This window comes from Acanthisitta chloris, unplaced genomic scaffold (genome assembly GCF_000695815.1).
Source record: "Acanthisitta chloris isolate BGI_N310 unplaced genomic scaffold, ASM69581v1 scaffold26986, whole genome shotgun sequence".
In the NCBI taxonomy this organism is placed as follows: domain Eukaryota; kingdom Metazoa; phylum Chordata; class Aves; order Passeriformes; family Acanthisittidae; genus Acanthisitta; species Acanthisitta chloris.
The window spans coordinates 1-12,727 of NW_008679102.1; the positions used below are offsets into that span (position 1 = coordinate 1).

The 12,727-nt window shown below is 47.7% G+C and overlaps 1 protein-coding gene across 1 annotated transcript in view; it reads left to right on the top strand.

The window, feature by feature from the left end:
• The first annotated feature begins 8,933 nt into the window (after nt 1-8,933).
• LYRM9 (LYR motif containing 9) overlaps nt 8,934-12,727 on the top strand; it is a 12,319-nt gene continuing 8,525 nt past the window's right edge. The window contains exons 1-2 of the mRNA XM_009077178.1: nt 8,934-8,994; nt 9,834-9,837. The gene's annotated coding sequence lies outside the window, so the exon portion shown is untranslated. The remainder of the gene's footprint in view (nt 8,995-9,833; nt 9,838-12,727) is intronic.

The following is a 12,727-nucleotide window of genomic DNA, read 5'->3' on the forward strand; positions in this document are numbered from 1 at the left end:
CGCCAACACGTTTCCCGTGGCTCTGGTTCCCCCGGGGCTCCAGGGCGGGGAGGGAAGCAGACGCAGCACAGGGCTGTGCTGGCAGGGCTGGAAGGCTTCTAAAACTGCCACACGTTTTCGTTATGAACTTTTCTCTTTGTTACTGCAGAATCTTGCCCAGGAGTGAAATGGAGCAATAGTCTCATGATCCTTGTGTGGGAACGTGGGTGCAGAGTGTGTTTGCAGGTGACTGTCTCAGTGCCCCTGTGCCAGCCCAAATACACAGTGCCACCCTAAACGTTGCTCTGTTGGGTACCGAGCTGGGTCAATGAGTGTCTCAGCAGTGGGAGCAGAAGTGCCCGGCGTTGCAGTCCTGGCACAGGCGCCACTTTTTCTCACAGCCCTGAACTAGACTACTCCAAACTGCTTTCTAGCTTCCATATGGAGAGTGTTGGCAAAATCTGGGACCCACGTTATTAATCTGGGTTGGACTAACTGCCACAGCCATATTGTCCATTTTGCCTTGCCCCCCTCCTCAGGGAAGTGAGGGGCTGGGGGGATCAGCGGAAGGGAGTGCTTATCTCCATGTCCATATGGAGTTTTGTCAGGAGCCAGTGCCGAGTGATCCACCCCAACCTGTTTATCTCCCTCCCCACGGGCTCAGAAACACTTCTAATTGGTGTCCATGGCCTCTGTGGTGCTGTGAAGCTTCAGAACTGTCAGTTCAGCTGCTTCTTAGGCACTTCATGCCATGAAAGTTGAGGGAGGACAAGATCCATATGGAAGTATGTGTGAGGGGAAAAACTTCTGAAAGGGTATTAAGGAAACATGTAACTTGCAGACAAAGTGCTCAACTTGTAACAGACCCTCTGGTTCCTCAGTGCAGGTCTGTTAGTTGGACGTGTTATCTACCAGTTACGAGTCACTGCCGGGTAGAGCAGGGTGAGTTAACAGTTTGCTGGTGTAGGTCAGTGCTTCCCTGTTATTTCCTGCCCCAAGGAGGAGCGAGGCTGCTGGGGGGCTCATTGCAGAGCTGGCTCACAGGAGTGTCCTGTGAGTACTTCAGTGAGCCTGAGCTGTTTGTTCTGTGTGTACTTCAGTGAGCCTGAGCTGCTTGATGAGCAAGTTGGCAAAACCCACCCAGAGGAGCTGGAGCTGGGCAGGTAGAGACACTGCTCGCGGTGCTGCCAGAGCCCAGTTTGAGGGCAGCCAGTTTGTCATCCCCAGCGAGGCATGGGGATCTGCCACTGGTGCCTGCTGCTGATGAGACATGACAGATCAATTCTAATCTCTTGCTGGTGGAGGCAGTTATTCATGGGGACATGCATCTGTCTCTTACCATCTCCCTCACAGCCGAGTGCTGGAGCGGCGCTGGGTGTGGGTGCTGGGACAGCCAGGTTTGGCTGGGCTGAACTCATTTACAGCTGCATGGAAAAGTCAATACGGTGCATTAGGAGCACAGGGCACAGACTTGTCCATCTCTGAAATTCTACTGCAGCAAGTTCAGTCTCTTCTGACTCGAGAGGTTTATTTCCCCCTTGGATGTGCCACTTGCTCTGCAGGGCCATAATCTCTTTGACAGGGCTCTGTGCAGGCGAGGGATGGAAGGCAGTTTGTAACCAGCCAGGCCTGTTTCCGTAGTGCTCCTCAGCAGGGTTTTAACCTTAACATTCTGCACAAGAGATCGTGTCATCCTCCACAGTATAAAATGTGGTCTAGTTCCAGACATACTTTGTGAGGATTTTCTTGTCCTGCATGAACTAGCTGTAAAAGCAGGACTTGGAATATTAGAATAAGTCTTTTGATTGTGTGTTGTGTATGCATTTTTGTGGTCCTTTAATGCAGAGAAAGTGACATTCAGTGGAACAAAGCATAATAAAATGCACAGATCTGTCTCTGATCCACAAAGAGGTGCTCTGAGCTGCACTATTGATAATTTGCCATGTGGGTGTTTGACAAGCCCACACATACCCTGATATACCAGTCTGCAGATGCAGTCCTTGGTGTTCTGGAATGCCCTGGAAAGACTTAATTCATAAATCCTAATGCTGAAGCCCTTAAGGTGTCATAAACAGGGTGCTGATGCCTGTGGAGCTGAGGGGGTTTGGTTAGTCAGATGAATACCATGCTCTGAATAAACTGTGATCCTAATGTGCAGCAGAATAAACAGAAACGCAAAATATCATAGGATTAAAATTCCTGTTGGTGGATGTTAGACCTTTGCTTTGCAAAGAATTTTTTCCAGAGTTTTCGTCTTTAAAGCCTTTTCTCTATGAAACTGGAGAATAAATTACTCCATGAATAAAAACCAGCGAGGAGCAGAGGAGAGAATGTTTTGGTTTAGCTTTGGTTATGTATGAGGGTTTGTGTCTTCACATCTACATGGATGGCAATATGCCTTCACCCAGGATGAGGGCAAGGATCTGCCTGTCATGTGGAATGAGGGACCAGTCCCTGCCCTGCCCGGGGCGGTGGTTTGATAGGCTGATGGGGGAAAACTCCAGCAGTGAGAGCAAGCGGGAGAGCTGGCATGAGGCTCCTTGGCCAAGAGAGTCCCTAAAGCAGCAGTGCGGGAGGGTGGCACCGCTCTGGAGAGATGAGTGATGGGCTGGAACATCCTGCAGCAGAGCAGCACGGATGTGCCTGGGACGGGGCAGGGGACAAGTGGTGTAAGTGGCAGATGGTGTCAGCCAGGGTCCTGCAGTGCAGTCTCTGTGGTGGGGTGTGGTGGCTGGCAGCCTTGCCCCGGTGTGCTGCGCACACAGATACAGCTGTCAGGGTTAGCACTGCAGCTCGGAGCCATCCCAGGTCTGTCACCTCCGGAGCGCTGAGCCCACGTTCCGCAGAGCTTTCTAGCCAGAAGGGTTTTCTTTGAGTGTTCAGAAGGAGCTGGTGAGTTCCTTGCTCACTGCAGCCCTTAAGCATGAGCTTGGCTTTTGATGGGAGTGTTCAGGTGTTTACAGTTGGTTTGTAATAATTAGTCAATGAAAGACTCCAGCCTGGTTGTTTAGTGCATTCTGCCTCATTTCCCTCCGTGCTGCTAACACCAGTTGCAGGAGGCAGAGGGGAAGTCTTTATCCCCTGCTGCTTTCTGGAGAAAGTGACAGTTCTGCAGTTCTCTCTGTTCTACATTTCTTTGCACCAGAAATGACCCTGCTGCTCTTTGTCACCAGTGTTTCCTTTTATCCCTCTCCTGGCAGCTGCTCTTATTCCATTCTGATGTTGGAACAGCAAATGAATTCCCTCTGAAGCAAATGTCACGCCAGTAAAGATGTTGAAGCAGCAAGAAAATCATCTCTGTCTCTGAAGACTGAATTGGAGACCTTTGTGAATGAGATGTTCTTAAAATAGCTCCACAGTGTGTTATCTTCCCTAGAAGGCAGAGATTGAAAATACCACCACAAGCCACTTGTCCTTGTGCGAGCAGCATCCCTGAGTGATGGGTTTGGAGTGGGGAGAGGAGCAGGCTACTTCCTTTTCCTCCTCTCCAGGCAAAAAGCACTGCATGATTTTAATCCGTGCGTGACAGTACGTTTAGGTATTTTGCAGGAGTTGCCTCACTGTTTGCTGCTTGTTTAACCATGTCCTGTGTTGAGTGGCCTGTTCTTCTCTGTGATCTGCTGTTCCTGGGGTAAACAGTACTAGAGCAGGGGGTATAAAAGAGTTTCATAATTATATTCAGAGCATAAGTTTAACTAGGAGAAATGTTAAAATTTTAACATCTTCAGTTTTTCATCTTTTGTGTGAAGGTGGAAAAAATTAGCTGTATTAAACACGAAGTTTTCAGAGTTCTCTCAGCTGTTTTAAGACTGTTACTGTTTTTCCTAGTCCTTTTTTTTGACTTGATAATATCCCTTTAAGGGCTTTCTGTACCAGATCAATTCCTTTCCTACTAGGAGAACTAAAGCTTTTCAGCTGTCTGTCCAATTTATCCTTCTGGACTAAATTTCTCCTCTGGAGATAACCAGCAGCCACACTCCCCTCGGGAGGTTTGTATCAATTAGTTCCGCATCACTAATTGCTGCGGTCCTGGTGCACCAGCCAGCTGTAAGAGCTGCTCTGCAGACAGTGATGGCTGTTGGGGGTTTGCCTCGGCTTCTTTGGTGCAGGTTTTGTTTGTGGGGAGACACGTCCCCTCCGTGACAGCTACCGAAATGCTGCAGAGGTGCACAGAAATGTGGGGCCGCCCAAGCTCCCCTGGGATGTTAGCTGTGCCTGGGTTTCACCCAGCTCTAGTGAGGGGCTGTGCTACACAGCTAGGCAGGGTTATTCAGAGGATGCTCCCTTGAAGGAGTGACCCGAGAGGTACCACACCGGCATCAAGCCCTGGTGGCTGTCAGGTGTGAGTGGCTGGGGGTCCTCGGTGTGCATCACTCGGACTTCCAGGCACCCTGGAGGCCGCTGGTAACGTTTCTTTTGCCCTGTGGTCTTAATGCTAGTCAGTGTAATGCACTGCAAAGGCAAGTGGGATGTAAACGCTCTGGGAATGGACTCTGGGGTGGCACAGTGGCAGCTGGCACTAGTGACAAGTGTACAGAGAGACTGTCTGAGGTGACAGTCACCATTCAGCAGCCACTGTTGCAGCATTCCATGCCAATGTATGTGGTGGAGAGGAGATGGCTCTTGTTCCAGCATGCTCTAAGCCTTGTTTTTGCAGTGTGATGCTATGCTGCTCAGCAGATCCTAGAGGATCTGTGCAGCATCCAGATCTTCACATCCATCTCCTCTGTCAGCCTCTCTGAATTGCTTCTGGTCAGGAGTGCTTGGGTTCCTGTCCAGAGAGGCCTCTGTGCCACCACTGAAGTGCTTTCCTGTCCTTCACACACTGTTCCTCTGCCCTTGCCCGGAAGCCTTGGCACCTGTGCACCTTGGGTTTGGGGTGAGGTGGTGCCTGTGCTGCATGTGAAGAGGCAGAGCTAGGGGAGCTGAGCTCTGCAGGCTCTGTGGCCTCAGCAACAGCCCCAGTGCCGCCCCTGAGCAGGGTGGGGAAGGTGGGAAGACACTGGTGCTCTCTGTTGATGAGCGAGTGGCAAACAGCCTAGGAGGAAAGCAGGTTAGTCCCCAGCTGGAATGCAGGTCAGGCTCCACTTAATCCCCCCCTTAGCCAGAGAAAGGTGGCTTTAATCTATTTACTCTGCATTTGGTTGTGTTTTCAGCACTGATCTATCTGCAAATGCCATAGCACTGTCGGTCTGTTGCTATCCATTGCCATTAGCAGATGTGTGGGGACATGGAGCTGCTCCCAGTCACTCAGGCCTAATCCCAGCAGTGCCACAGGACCTTGGGAATTGCTCTGCATTTGTACAGAAGTAAATGACACATAACATGTCATTTCTACAAACTGCTACCAGCAGTTTCAGGATGTTTTTAGACAGCTGATTTTCTTTTCATCATGTTTTAGACAAAACTAATTTGATAGGATTATTAGAGGAGGAAAATTAAAAGGACAAAATCATCCAGGAAGCTCATTAAAATGGAAACCCTGAAATAAGTGGGTAATTGGGCATTGATTCTGTCCTCCCCCCTCACTTCAGGGGCAGTATTGTATTAAAGTAACATGTCTGCAGGATGAGGCTTCAACATCTGTTACTGCTGAAACAAAATGATTTGCTTGGGTTTTCCTCTCTCTACATTCTTCCAACCTCTGCATGTGTAGATCAGTCCTGTGACATCTAACTAACCCTGCTCCTTCCCGGGGAGGAGGCAGCGCAGGGAGTGGGATCCTCCCTGTGTCTGGGAGGGCAATGGCTGGGGCTGAGCTGGAGGCTGTGGGTGAGGGCTCTGCACCCACGCACAGGTTGACTGCTCCCAGCTGTGTTTGCATGGAACAAAGCAGGTCACGGCGTGGCCTCTCTGGCTGCTGGAATGGCAGTGTCACCTTATGTGATTCAGACTATGCAAATGAGTTTCCTCATTTTCTGTTCTCAGAATATTTGCAGGCAAATAACCGATTTTAAAAGTATTTCCAATTGCGGAGTTCAATAAATGTGTTGGGATTTTGATTTTTTTCACTTTATAGGTTGATCCAATAAATTGATTCTAAATCCAGCTTGAGAATCTTTGCTATTTCAGTCACTCTGGCTGTGATTACTCTGACAGGAAGCAACAGACTTTCTTTGTTTGAAGGTTTGGATGATTCCTAAAATATGTATGTTGCATGTGCCAATCTTAAGATTCAGTTTATTTAGGAGTGTGACTTTTTTCCTTCTCACCATTATTGCTGCTATAAAAATGCAATTGCATAAAGGTTCATAGCAAGAAAACAGAAAAAGCTAAGCGATAGATTTGAAATCATATTTAGAAGTGTTTTCTGATCTCTAATTAGTCTGATGTTAATTGTGTCTCCCACCTTACAGGGGTGCTGTGGTTAGGGAAGCACATGCTTCAGCCCATTCCTAGCCAGCAAAATGAGCATGTGCAGAAGTTACATCAGTTAAATGGCTCATAACTATTTGCTTCAATCCAGCCAGAGTTAGACTGACTATTAGAACTGCAAGGTAAATACTGCAGCAAGGAAGGTAAATGTGGGTGTTGGCTTTGCCATGAACTGTCAGTGGTTTCGACTTTCTCAGTCATTCTGTGGCCTGCAGTCAAAAGCAGAAAAGAATGGAAATTTCGACTAATTTTTTAATATGCTGCAATGTATTAAGTTACACAAAAGAATCCATATTATAGTAATCCTGCATATATACGGGGAAGGAGTACCCGGTGTGCATGGCAGATGGTTTCAAAGGAAATCCTCGAGAGCTAGGATTAAAAAGCAATTTTCAGCAAGTTTAAAATGGGTCTCCATATTTGGGTCACGGATATTAACTCTTTCGTTGCAGACAGTGGAGGGAGAAGTCTGGTTGGGTTGTCATGGAGGTGTTTCTCCAGTAAAGCTGACCAGGCAGTGCTGTGGGGAGCGCGGTTGGTTCTGCTCCTAGTGCTGCTCCCCCCCAGTGGGAAGCAGCTGTGGCATACAGACAGGGTGTGCCCCAAGGAGAGGGCACTCACCTCTGGGTAAACCCACACTGCAACCCGTGGGACAGTGCCCTGTGTGCCCCCTGAGGCAAACCTCACAAACTGATGGTAACTCTGGGGGTGTTGGGAGCACAGATTTGTACCTGTTTGCCTGTAGGAAATTCATAGCAGTCACTTTATTGAAGTGGAAAGACTTTACATAGAGCATGTTTGCATTCCATATGGCAAGCAGGTAAGGTGCAGGAGAAACTGAGCATCAGTAGTGTTGTTCCATCACAGGCAGGTATGAACGTGGGCTCCAGGTTTTGCTTGGAAGTGTGTCTGAGTGGAAAGCAAACCTGTGTTTTCTCCTGCATGTTCCAGGGCAAACTCGACATGTATTATTTATTTTCAGAGGTTATATTCTGAAATACACAGTCCCATGCCGACACTGTTCCAGGCTGTTTGGTGGGGATGTCCAAATAGCCAGAAATCTTGTCACCAAGTGCACAGAGGTGACTGAATGCAGGTCAGCTTTGTACTGGAGGCTCAAGAGAAGACACTGGGCTTTTAGGAGATAAAAATAGCACAGCACACTGGAGATTATTGGCTTTAACTAACTTAGACCAGCTAGTAACCACGTAGGAGTGTCAGTCACATTATATCAGTGCTTCTCATACACTTCTGGCTCAGAGAGGATCCTCAAGGTTGACATAAACTAACTTTTAAAGACTCTTCTACTTCCAAAGTGGAAATTCAAGTTAGACCTTAAGCAGTGTTTATCACTGACCGATGAAATAGAGCAACTGACACTATTTTATTGTGTTCCCAGAGCTCAGCTGGGTGGGTTTGGAGTAGATTTGGAAAGCTTTGTGGGCCCAAGTGCCTGAGTGAGCTGCAGAAGTAACTGCCAATTTGAGTATCAGCCTGAGGAGAAGGTGATTGTGTTGGTTTTTGGGAAGTCTGCCTGTGTGCACCGTGACGTGGCCTTCAGAGGGCAGAGAAGTGCTGAAATTAGATACCAGGACTTGAACATCCCAGGCTGTTGTCACCCGTCACGTGCCGCCAAGTTGTGGTACTATTAATACTTGGGGGGAAATTTTGTCTGTGACAAGTTATCTTTGATCTGTGGGTTTGTGAATGCAGTTCAGAGTTTTGCCTTAGATTTTTCAAAGACTTACATCTTTCAAAGGGAGGCAAAACAGATCAGTTCGGAGTCTCCGTCGTTGTAATCTCCCAAGACTTTTGTCTCAAGTAGTTTTTGAAGATTTCTGTGGGAGGGTCTGGGATAAAACCTGATCCAGGTGTCTTTGGATAGTCAGAGCAATCAGTTCTCTTGACTTCAAGAAACTTAGGATGAGTTCTAGGTAAACAAATGAGTGTTGACTTTAGGAATTATTTGATTTCCATTACTCACTATACAGTCAAGTGTTTGGTAAAGAGGAGTTTCTTGTGTACAGTTAGTTGTCTCCTGGGTGAAAAGCAGTTTTAGTCAGGGCCAAACCCAATGGGTAAATGAGTAAACTCATGTGGATTGCTGAAAAGTTAGACAGGTGGGAAACCGCAGCCTGAATTCTTCTGTTAGGGCCCGAAGGAAAGTCCTCCAGACACCACACCAAGGGGCAGCTCTGAAGCAATGTAGTTAAAATGTGTTGAAGAGAAGTGATTATTACGTTGGGCAGAGTTCTGAGTGCTGGAAACTGCAGCTCCTCAAAGGAGGCAAATGCAGGAAATACTGGAGGTTCAGTTCCACCAGGTGCTTTGGAATCTCTCTCGACTTGTATCCTTTTGTGGTGTGTGTTTACTAATGTTTTTCTGAGTGGCTGACAGAAAGCAGTGAGCTGTTCGTGTCAAGGCTGTGCATTCCTGGCTAGTAACAGCAGGGAAAGCTGCTGTACAGATCGACTGGGCTATGGGTGAGCTGCTCAGCACCTCTTTATTGGTGGCACGTCGAGTGGTGAGTGGAGGAGAAACATAATGAAAATTGATTCTTCTCTGCAGGTCTCTGCTTACTCTTGGACTTGGACAGACCTAATCTGTGAGGAGAATTCAAGTTCCTTCACTCTGAATGCTGTAAGTGAATGTTTGTTTGTTTTGTGGGAACCATTAGGAGCCTATTTGCCTCATACAGGGAAAATAAGGTGAAAATGCCGAACTACAAAGAAATGGTAGAAATGAGGTTGGTGCAGAATATTGGTATCTGACTGTACATGTTTGCAGGAAATACTTCTGAACAGCCTTTGGTACTCGGGATCACCCTGTGTCCATTCCAGCCTTGCTGGAACAGCCCAAATTGTGAATTGCCAGCAAAGATACCAAAGCAAACAATGTTTTCATAGCTCTGTCAGGACTACAACTGGATTGGGACTCTCAGCCGCTGGTAATGGCCCAGGTGTGGCCCTGGCTGTCAGCGTGGCAGTTGTTTGAGTATCAGGTGCCATGGCAAGGTAGCTGGAGGTTTGAAGTACAGTGGTACTGCCCAGTATGGCTCTCAGAGGAGAGCCCTGCCCGGTTTAGAGCCTGTCCCTGCAGAGACATGGCTCCTGGAGCATCTGGGACAACGCTCCTAGAACAGGGAGTCAGCTGCTGCTGCCGGGAGGCTGGAAACAATGCCATGGGTTTGTCCCTGTTGCAGCTCCCTTCAGTGTACTTAGGACACGGTTCTGCTGCTTAGCAGTTACATGTTGTTAATGACACGTTTCTACGACACTGCCTTGAAAACAGTTGATACTCTTCCACCAATGAAAACATGCAAAGAGCTCTTCATGTCCCCGTTTTTCCCCCAAAGCTGTGGGAACAATTTTCTGGCTTGTAGAACAAAGAAGTTGGAACAGATGACACAGCCAACATCTGCACCTGGCTCGCTGAGGAAGAGTATTTGGCATAGGAGCTCAACTCCCTTCTGCCAAGAGAGCCGTGCTCACTTGTTCAGGGACGAAGATGGGATAATGTCTTTTCCTTTTTGACTCACTAAAGCTGTTTTATTGATCTGTCAAAGTCAAAATTTTGTTGGAAAGGAAAATGTCTTTACTTTTAAATATCAGAGGTTAATTAATGGTTAATCAAACCCTTTCTAACTAACCCCGCTAAGATTCTGATGCTGTGTCACTCCAGTTCCAATGGCAGACACATCACATATGGGTTGCCATTTTGATGGCTTTGAATGGTAATCTGACCCATAAAAACTGAAGCATAATATGCAAACTGATTTTTTTCTGGCCTGCCCTGTTCTTATGCCATCTGTGATAGGATGGAAACGAGCCTGCTCGAAACGTGGGCTGCGGCTTTAAGCAGAGCGTGGTGCTGATCACAGATGGGCTTGGAAGAGTCGCCTCGTGTGCACCAGGAGACAGGGAAGATGCTCCACAGAGCAGCAAGTCTCGCTTGAAACCATATCATATCCTCTGAATCCTGTGGTCTGTGGGACATCCACCAGACCTTTCCCTGAATCCTTAAGTAAACTAAACTTACCTTCTTAAAACCAAGAAAAACCCCTCAACTTTCAAGCACTGCTGTCCCTCCAGCACTGCCTTGTGCTGCTGTAAGGGAATAGGGTGCAGGACACTGACAGTGCCTGACCCTGCCAGGTGTTTGCAGTGCGTCCACCCAACAAAGCCAGGCACGGGGAGTTACTGCATGGGGTTTGTAGGTATGTGCCGTTTGATCCGCTGCCTGAATCCTGTTGAGGTGCCAGCACTCAGAGCCCTGGGCTGCCATTTCTGGGCCCCTGTCTCTGACAATCTGCAGGAATCTGTGCTGCAGGTGAGGGTGAGTTCCTCTCCTCTGCTGCTCCAGCTTAGATCAACAGTTCAGATGCTTGAGCACCTAATTCTCATGGCAGTCGATGAGATCTTGGCTCTCATTTAGAGAGAGCCTTTGCTCTGAAGTTAGGGGTTGACTGACCTTGTCTTAGGTGTACCACGTGTGTCCTGGAGCTATTTATAATCCCAAGAAACACACTAAATAATTTTCACTGGTTAGGAATATGGTCCACAGAGCTGAGATTTATTTCTTCGCTCTCTTTGAATCGATGACGACGAGCCACCACTTGCCTTGGCAGTGAGGAGGTCTGTGGAAGGCAGCACTCAGGGATGAGTTGCATGGTCGTGACACACTCGAACATCCCTCTCAAGACTTCTTTAAGCCTTTTATTTCCAGGCTAAATAAACACCAATTCCAGCACTGTCTCATCTGCTCCCTTTAATTACTGCTGTTGAGAGAAAGTTTCTGCCGATGCAAATGTGCTATTTTGTCATGTCACATCAAATTGCATCAGCCTTATATTTAGGAACAAAAAGAGGGGGAGGCTGAGACAGGATGTGGCTACAAATGGAACCAAAGGGTTTTCTTAAATATAGGCTGAAAATAGACAATCAAGGCAGTGATGCTGTTTCAAGCAAAAATCCATGAAAGGGAAAATCAAGGCTGTGACGGCAAAGCAGGGCCGGGGCAGGCACAGGGAGGTCTGGGGGGAGGCAGGGGTGGTGGCAGGGAGAAGATGATGAACTTCTCATCTATGCAGACACCCTTGCATTGTCAGGTCAGTGTGAAGTGGGTTTGGAATAGGTTAGACCACTCTTGTTCCTCTGTGCTGGCTAGAGCAGGAGCTGTGCCTCCCTCCAGCTTGGCACAGGGCCTTCCCCGGGGCTTCTCTCCCCTTCCAGTAGTAACTCAGCTCACTAAACTGTGGAGACTCTGGTAAACAGGCACAGAGAAAACTGGAGTAGCTGTCCACATAAATGTAGGAGACTTCAAACAATCCCTCACACTACTTCAAAATGCAGGGTCTCTTCAGAACTGTGAGCAGCTTCCCCACGGAAAACACTTTGTGCCCTCTCGGAACTAGGCACAGAATGATCTGTTGAAATCAAGTGCATAAATTATGCATGTAAGGAGCTTGCTTTGAACCGATGAGTCTGATCGGAGCCTGGTGGCAATTAAACCCAGTTGGTAAAGCTCAGCTGTGTGAGCGAACCAGCAGAACCCGGTGCGGATGTGATCCGGGGGCGTGTGAGCAGCACCTACTTGGCAAATTGGAAATACTATTCAAGTCTTCCAGCTAAGCACTTGGAATGTCTCCTCAGAAGCAATTGGTGATGTTAGAGGAAACATTTTTATTCTTGTCACCAAGGGTAATAAAAATGCAGTAGAAGCTTAGAGACTTGTGTGTTTGCAGCATTATGATAGATGTAAGTCAAGCACCGTTTCAGGCTGAGGCCAGAGAGCCAAGGCACCCAGGCCTCCGTGGTTAGGTGTCACCAGTCCTGCAGGGCTGGGAAGTGCTGGCTATAGTGATGCTGTCAGTTGAATTCTTTGCAGCTCTGCCTTTTGTGGGGTTTGGTTGGTAAAAGCATCATCTGAGCACGCTCGGTGTTCCTGGAGGAGGCCAGGTGTGCTTCCTCAGGAGTGGAGTCCTGCCCAGATGCTGGGGGTACCACAGACATTCGTTTGCACAAAATCTTGTATTCCTTTAATCCACAAGGCTTAAGACAACCACCTCAGAGTTTTGCCTCCGATGCCTTTTTGTGTACCGAAACATTGCAAAGGGCTCAGGACTGTGTGTTTTCACAGCCAGGAAGGCATTGCCGTTAGACACAAAAGTGTTAAGTGGGGAAGGAGAAAGATGTTTGGTTCTTCGAGCTGTGGTTTGTTTGTTTTGAACTGAATAAGTCTGAAAATAGTAGATAAAAACTGCAGATCAAATGAAAAGGCTCCATAAGTATTCTCCAGATTGTTCCTCAAAAACTCACCCAACTGACAACAGCACAACAGGAAAATGTGCTTAATTAATGTCTTTGGGTAGGGA